Source organism: Branchiostoma belcheri, unplaced genomic scaffold (assembly GCF_001625305.1).
Source record: "Branchiostoma belcheri isolate BF01 breed outbred unplaced genomic scaffold, Haploidv18h27 scaffold41, whole genome shotgun sequence".
Lineage (NCBI taxonomy): Eukaryota > Metazoa > Chordata > Leptocardii > Amphioxiformes > Branchiostomatidae > Branchiostoma > Branchiostoma belcheri.
In genome coordinates this window covers 2,198,469-2,206,919 of record NW_017804032.1, presented here as the reverse complement: position 1 = coordinate 2,206,919, position 8,451 = coordinate 2,198,469, and positions in this window count along the sequence as shown.

Below are 8,451 nucleotides of genomic sequence, written 5' to 3'. Positions count from 1 at the left end.
TCACTGTGTCACACTGTGTTATTGATGTATTTAGATAAATAAGTTGGTTTATTTGTATTTGTAAAGCTCTTTGCTGCCAGGTGCTGAGTTTAGATCAATTTCACCGATTTTTTTCAACTAAAATATCGAAATTTTTGGTGCAAAAAGTTAAATATTGCCCCTTTTAATACATAACATGACCTTAATAATAATCCAACTAACAACTGGCACAAACATTGCTACAACAACTAGACTTGATTCATTACCTTCCCAAATGAAAACACGATGAGCTGTAAAGAAGGTAAAAATAGATAAATAAAACTAAAAATACACCAATATATCGAAGCAAGTAACATTGTATCGCCAGACTAGAAAACATTTTCAAAATCGGAATGAGAAACTCCCAATCATCTCACAGTTGCGTGTCAACAGAGGTTATTGTTCCAGACTACAGACAATATTTGTCTAGAATATATTTTTCTAGAATGTGCCTTGATCTACATATTCCAGACCATGTGTGATCAGAAACGTGCGTCAGGGAGACGCCAGACAATTGAAGGTTACTTTTTTCGTGTAACAGTACATGTCAATATTCAATCGGGGAAAGCCGTGTAATGTTTTGAGCTGAATTGATTTTTACGAAAAAAGTAAACATTTGATATTTCATATACGGACAACAACCTGTACAACAAATACGATTGAGCTATTCAAACATTCTAAAACATTTGAAGGATCGAATGCTGGTCCTTCGCATTGCCACTGGGAGGCATTGGTACATTTCAAGTATCATGTTGAAATCTACTGTACTGGTTAAGTTGGCAATGGCTACAGCTATTTCGTCAAACCAATGTTTTAAATACATACACGAGTACGAGTAACGCTATAATTCATTTCTACTGTCTCCCTTATGCAAAACATACTTCCTCCAAAAAACGCAGATAACATGATTTCTACTGAACATTGACTTAATTTAAATTTTTATGTCTGTCATGTTGACTGATGACATCGTCTTACCCCCAAGGAAATTTACTTATCATGAACTCCCCTCATCACACTTGTCACCGCATATATGTCACAAATTTCTCAACACTCATTATATCTATCCAAATTTCGAGGCACTTGAACTTAGATAGGCTTACATAGCAGTTTGATTATCTGAATCAACTTAAAGTTTTGTTTATATTGTGTAAATCTTTGTGTAAAATATATTTTAAGGAATGTACTCATAGCAGTGCGAGTCTTCTCCATTGTTCTCGAAAGTGGAAATAACGTCGTCAGGTCCATGTGGACTCGCAGCTGAGGGCACTTCTGGCAAAGGTCTGGACGAAAGCAAATGTCTACGATCCGCTTCTCTTTCCGAGACTGAAGCTGACATGACCCGTGAGGAGGCAGCAGCATTGCTGATGTAGGCAGTGTTTTCTATCGGTGGAGTAATCTGGGCCAAGCATGTTTCGGTAGAATCAGGTGGTTGAGGGACCCCAGTACTGCATTGTCTGTGATACATAGCGTTGATAATCGGTGGTGCTATTTGAGCCAGGGCGATAGAGTCTTGTTGTGCTGCGCCTACATTGCAATTTCGATGGTAAGCAGTGTTTTCTATCTGCGGTGCGATGTTATCTCTAGCTGGCGAATTGTCATCCTCATCAGGACTACGAGATCGGTGCAACTTTACTATCTCTCTTGTCATTGCCAGGATAAGGATAAACGCTAAGGAAGCAACTAAAGTTATGATTATGATGTCTACAGTACTGATCTGCTGATTAGTGTCCTTTATTTGAGGAATGCTTCTCGGTGTGGAAGTGGGCATTGAGGGTTCAAAGGTTTTTGTCTGAATTTCATTGATATCTGAAGTTGTGCCCCAAGGAGCAGTGTTTTTCTCGTTCTCAACGGTCAATTTCGCAGTCCTGACAACTAGTCCATCCGTCAGTACAACTGCTGTCGAGGGTGATTCCTGTGCTTCACACGACATCAGTGATGTGTTGACGTTTTCTAAAGGCAAGCCTTGCAAATGATTTGGACTGTCACACTGAAGTCTGCCTCCAAATTTGGTTGGGAGAAATCCGGCGTCACATTTCAAATGACAACCAGGGCATTCTTTTAAACATGCCATCTTTTCTATCAACCACAGCATCGTGCAGTCACATATAAGAGGGTTGTAGTAGATATTTACCTGTTGCACAGAAGAAAGTCCTAGCTCGTTTTCAGAAAATGATGTCAGCATGTTACTTGCCAGATCTACGAACTTCAGCTTTGGAAGATATCCTATAACTACACCCAAGTCAACGTGTGCGATTCTGTTGAAGGATAGGCAGAGAAACGATAAACTCGGTAATTTTCTCAGTAAGATCCACGAGACAGTTTTAATGTTGTTGGAATTCATGTCTAATGATTCTAGATTTGAAAGAGACGGAATATGTGTAAGGTTCCTAATCCCAGGATTGTTGGATATCTTTAAGTGAGAAATGTTGGCTGGTATTCCTGTTGGAATATCGGTTAACCCAAACTTGCAAACAAAGATTTTCATATCAGTTAATGTTCCTTTGACAAAGTCCATCTTGCAGTATTTCATGTCGTCCAGACCACCCATACAAGGTGTCCCCAAATACAGAACAAGAAGGAGTAGGTTCAACCACCGGTCGTTGCTCCTTTTCTGGACCTCAAATCGGTCGCGCTTCGGAATCATGATTGTCCCAATTGTATACTGAATTCTAAACGTGCACAAAAAGAGAAATTAGTCTTTTCAGTGCACCTTTTTTTATAAGACAAGCTTTCTAGTAATACGGTCATAATAGAAATTCCTCGCTCAGTTTCGTTTTAGGCCGTGGCGCTGCTACTATGAAAGGCAACCATTTTACCATCTGTGGATTATGTCCTCACGGCGTTTAGAAGCCTTGTCGGCGCTGAGGGGAATGATGCGGTGACGTTGACGGTGACGGTATATGTAGCTACCAGCCTCAAATAAATTGCAGAATATTGGTGGTTTACCAGTCATGCGATTCCAACTACATTGTACAGTGGTGTTATTCAGCACACCGCCTCGAGCTTTTCACCACGTGTGTTTGACCACAAAATTATCCGACGGCCACCGCAAGATACATGATTAGTCTTTTTCTTGGAAACTCAAATGAATATGTAAGGATATCAGATGCGTCCCATATGTAGTTTTCATACTTATAAATACTTGGAAGGTGTCAAGGACCAGGGGAAATAACTGATCATGATCCCATTTTGGCTGTCCGTACCTTTGGTGGTCTTTGAGTACGACGTCGCAGTTATGGTCTACTGTTTACAGGAAATTTGAATGCTCCACTGGATAAATCACATTTAAATAAGGAGGATGTATTCAAGAAAAGTATTTTTTTCCCTCCTGAAACAGACTATGAGATAGAATTCTAACAATGAAATGGCTGATGATTTTAAAGTACTTGGACTTCAATTGTCATTTTTATTATGTAAACTTACTTTGGGTCGTAAATGTCATTTTATACAGTGTGCGTATAGCAGTGTGTGTTCTTATGTAGTCATTTCCAGGGTCAGCGTCTTATTCAGTGTTCTCGTAGATGGGAATAACATCGTCAGGTTCATGTGGACTCGGAGCTGAGGGCAGTTCTGGCAAAGGTCTAGACGAAAGCAAACGTCTACAGGCCGCTTCTCTTTCTGATACAGAGGCTGACATGTCCCGTGATGACGCAGCAGTATTGCTGATGTAGGCAGTGTTTTCTATCGGTGGAATAAACTGGGCCAAGCATGGTGCGGCAGAATCAGGTGGTCGAGGGACCCCAGTACTGCCTTGCCTGTGATACATAGCGTTGAGAACCGGTGGTACTATTTGAGACAAAGATATGTCTCCCTGTGCTGTTCCTGCATTACAGTTCCGATGGTAGGCAGTGTTTTCTATCGGTGGAATGATCTGAGCCACCACGCACGTTTGGGTAGAACCAGCTGGTTGAGGGAGCCCAGTACTGCCTTGCCCGTGATACATAGCGTTGAGAACTGGTGGTACTATTTGAGCAAGAGATATGGCGGTAGACCCTTGTTGTTGTTGTGCTGCGAAGTTTCCATGGTAGGCAGTGTTCAGCATCGGTGGACTGATATTCTGCAGTGCGATATTATCTCTACTTGGCGAATTGTCATCCTCCTCAGAACTACCGGATCGGTGCAACTTTACTGTCTTTATTGCCATGGCCACAATGAAGATGAACGCTATACAAATTGTCAAAGCTATGATTATGATGTGTACAGTGCTGATCTGCTCACTACTGTCCTCTATTTGGGAAATGTTTCTCGTGGTGGAACTGGGCACTGAGGGCTCAAAGGTTTTTGTCTGAATGTCATCTGAAGGTGTGCCCCAAGGAGCATTGCTTTTCTCCTGAGCGTCCAAGTTCTCAATGCCAATGGTCAATTTTGCAGTTGTACCAACTAGTCCATCCCTCAGTACAACTACAGTCGAGGGCGATTCCTGTGCTCCACACGACATCAGTGACGTGTTGACGTTTTCTAAAGGCAAGCCTTGCAAATGATTTGGACTGTCACACTGCAAAGGTCTATCGCCAAATTTGGGTGGGAGAAAGTCGACCTCGCATTTCAAATGACAATCTGGGCATTCTTTTAGACATGCCATCTTTTCTATCAGCCACAGCATCGTACAGTCACAGGTTATTGGGTTCCTGTTGATATTTACCTGTTGCACGGAAGGAAGTCCTAGGTCGTTTTCGGAAAATGATGTCAGCCTGTTATTTGCCAGATGTACGAACTTCAGCTTTGGAAGATATCCTATAACTACACCCAAGTCAACGTGTGCGATTCTATTGAAGGATAGGCAGAGAAACGATAAACTCGGAAATTTCCTCAGTGACATCCACGAGACAGTTTCAATGTTGTTGGAATTCATGTCTAATAATTCTAGATTTGGAAGAGACGGAATATGTGTAAGGTTCTTAATACCAGGATTGTTGGAGATCTTCAAGTGAGAAATGTTAACTGGTATTTCTGTTGGAATATCAGTTAACCCAAACTTGCAAACAAAGATTTTCATATCAGTTAACGTTTCTTTGACAAAGTCCATCTTGCAGTGTTTCATGTCGTCTAGACCACCCATACAAGGTGTCCCCAAGTACAGAACAAGAAGGAGTAGGTTCAACCACCACCGGTCGTTGCATTCTCTCTGGACCTTGAATCGGCCGCGCTTCCAAACCATGGTGGTCTTTATTGTTAACTGAATTGTAAACGTACGGAATAAGAGAAATTAGTCTTTTCGGTGCACCTTTTTATAAAACAAGCTTTTCTAGCAATACATGTATAGAAATGGCTGAGTTTCGTTTTATGCCGTGGCGATGTGATTACGAAAGACAACCATTTACCTTGTCCTTCTGTGGATATCGATTCTGTCCTTACGGTGTTTCACGGTGGTGAAGCCTTGTCTTCGCTGGGGGGAATGGTGCGGTGACGTTGACGGTAAATAATAGTACTACCAGCCTGAAATAGTTTGCATAATTGGTGGTTGCCCAGTCATGCGATTCCAACTACATACAGTGGCAATGCCCAGTACACCACCTCGAGCACTTCACTAGGTGTGTTTGACCACAAAATTATCCGACGGCCACCGCAAGATACAAAAAAATTATTAGTCTGTTTTTTAGAAAGGAATATGTAACGATATCGGATGCGTCCCATGTGTAGTTTCCATATGCATGCAAGATACTTGAAATTGCAAAGTATCAAGGACTATAAGAAGAACTGATCCCATTGGCTGCCCATACTTTGGTGGTCCTTGAGTACGGCCTTCTAGTTACAGCGTGAGTCTACTGTTTACAGGAAATTGAATGCTCTGCTGGAAATTACACTTTCTCACACTGTGTGACAAATCAAATTTAAATCTAATTGTACCGACATATATGAATTCAATACTGAAAAAGACTATAAGATAGAATTCTAACAATGAAATGACCGATAATTTTGAAGAACTTGGACTTCAATCGTCATGATGTAAAACTTTGTATCGTAAATGACATTTTATACAGTGTACGTATTGTAGTGTGTGTTCTCATAGTCATGTTCATAGTCAGTGCCTTCTCCAGTGTTCTCGTCGATACGTTCACGTGGACCCGCAGCTGAGGGCAATTCTGGCAAAGGTCTGGACGAAAGCAAACGTCTACAGTCCGCTTCGCTTTCTGAGACTGAGGCTGACACGACCCGTGCTGAGGCAGCATCATTGCTGCTTGGAGTTCTGCTGTAGGCAGTGTTTTCTATCGGTGGAACGATCTGAGCCACGCATATTTCGGTAGAATCAGCAGGTGGTTGAGGAAACCCTGTATTGCGTTGCCTGTGGTACATGGTGTTTGGAATCGGTGGTACTATTTGAGCCAGAGATATGTTGGTAGAATCTTGTTGTGCTGTCCCTACATTGCAGTTCCGATATCGATGGTAGGCAGTGTTTTCTATCGGTGGAATGATCTGAGCCACCACGCACGTTTGGCCAGTAGGATCAGGTGGTTGAGTGACCCCAGTACCGCATTGACTGTGATACATAGTGTTAATAATTGGTGGTACCATTTGAGCAAGAGATAGGGCAGTACATCCTTGCTGTTGCTGTCCTGTCCCTGCATTGCAGTTTTGATAACAGGCAGTGTTCACTCTCGGTGGACTGATATTCTGCAGTGCGATATTATCTCTACCTGGGGAATTATCATCCTCTTCAGAACTACCGAATCGGTACAACTTTATCATCTTTACTGTCATGGCCACCATGAAGATGAACGCTAAGACAGCAACTGAAGTTATGATTATGATGTGTACAGTACTGATCTGCTCGTTATTGTCCTCTTTTAGGGAAATGTTTCTCGGGCTGGAACTGGGCATTGAGGGCTCAAAAGCTTTTGTCTTAATTTCATCTAAAAGTGTGCCCAAAGGAGCAGTGCTTTTTTCGTGAGCATCCATGTATTCAATGGTCAATTTCGCAGCTGTTCCAACTAGTCCATCCGTCAGTACAACTCCTGTCGAGGGCGATTCCTGTGCTCCACACGACATCAGTGACGTGTTGACGTTTTCTAAAGGCAAGCCTTGCAAATGATTTGGACTGTCACACTGCAGAAGTCTGTCGCCAAATTTTGGTGGGAGAAAGCCGACCTCACATGTCAAATAACAATCTGGGCACTCTTTTAAACATGTCATCTTTTCTATCAGCCACAGCATCGTGCAGTCACAGATAAGATGGTTGTAGTAGATATTTACCTGATGCACGTAGGGAAGTCCTAGGTCGTTTTTGGAAAATGATGTCAGCCTGTTATTTGAAAGATCTACAAACTTAAGCTTTGGAAGATATCCTATAACTACACCCAAGTCCACGTGTGCTATTCTATTGAAGGATAGGCAGAGAAGTGATAAAATCGGTAATTTTCTCAGTGAGATCCACGAGACAGTTTCAATGTTGTTTAAGTTCATTTGCAGTGATTCTAGATTCGGGAGAGACGGAATATGTGTGAGGTTCTTAATCCCAGGATTGTTGGAGATCTTTAAGTAGGAAATGTTGGCAGGTATTCCTGTTGGAATATCGGTTAACCTACCAAACTGGCAATGAAACATAAGTCCCATTTTACTTCGTGGTGACAATTCCATCTTGCAGTGTTTCATGTCGTCTCCCAGACAAGGTGTCCCCAAATACAGAACAAGAAGGAGTAGGTTCAACAGCCGGTCGTTGCCTCCTCTCTGGACCTCGAATCGGTCGCTCCGAATATTCATGGTCCTGATGTTGAAAGGTATACGGAAGAAGAGAAGTTTTCTTTTTTCTGTTAAGCTTCGTATAAGACAAGATGTTCTAGCTACAGAGAATAGAAGTATTTCCCAGTTTCTTTATATGCAATGTGAGTACGAAAGGCAACTATTTACCTTGTCCGTCTCAGTGCTATGAATATGGATTCACTCCAGCGGCGTTAATCGCGAAGCCAGGTCGGCGCTGGCAGAGATGGTACGTCGACGTTGTCTATAGCTACCAGTCTCGAAATAAAAGCTAGTAAAAAGCGGGCCCGGGTAGTTGGCGAAATCAGTCTTGCATGCGATTCAAACTTCACTGGTAATGTCCAGTACTACAAACTCGAGTAGGTAGCTCTTCAGGTGTGGTGGACTACTCCGGAAATACGGCAGCCGAAGGACAACAGATGATTAGTCTTTTTTCTTGGAAATGAATGTATATTGATAACCGGATGCGTACGTCCTATATGTAGTTCCCATTCGTAATACTTGGATGGTGTCAAGGACCAAAAGAAGAACCCATTGGCTGCCCATACCACTGGTGGTCCTTGAGTACGACCTTCTAACGTCACAGCCTTGGTGTACTGTTTACAGGGAAATTTGAATGTTCCGTTAGAAATTACACTTTCTTACACTATGCGCCATGTGACAAATCAGAGTTAATTCCTGAGTTGGAAAAAATCGCATGGAAATTTTTGGATAGGATAGAATTCTGACAATGATGAC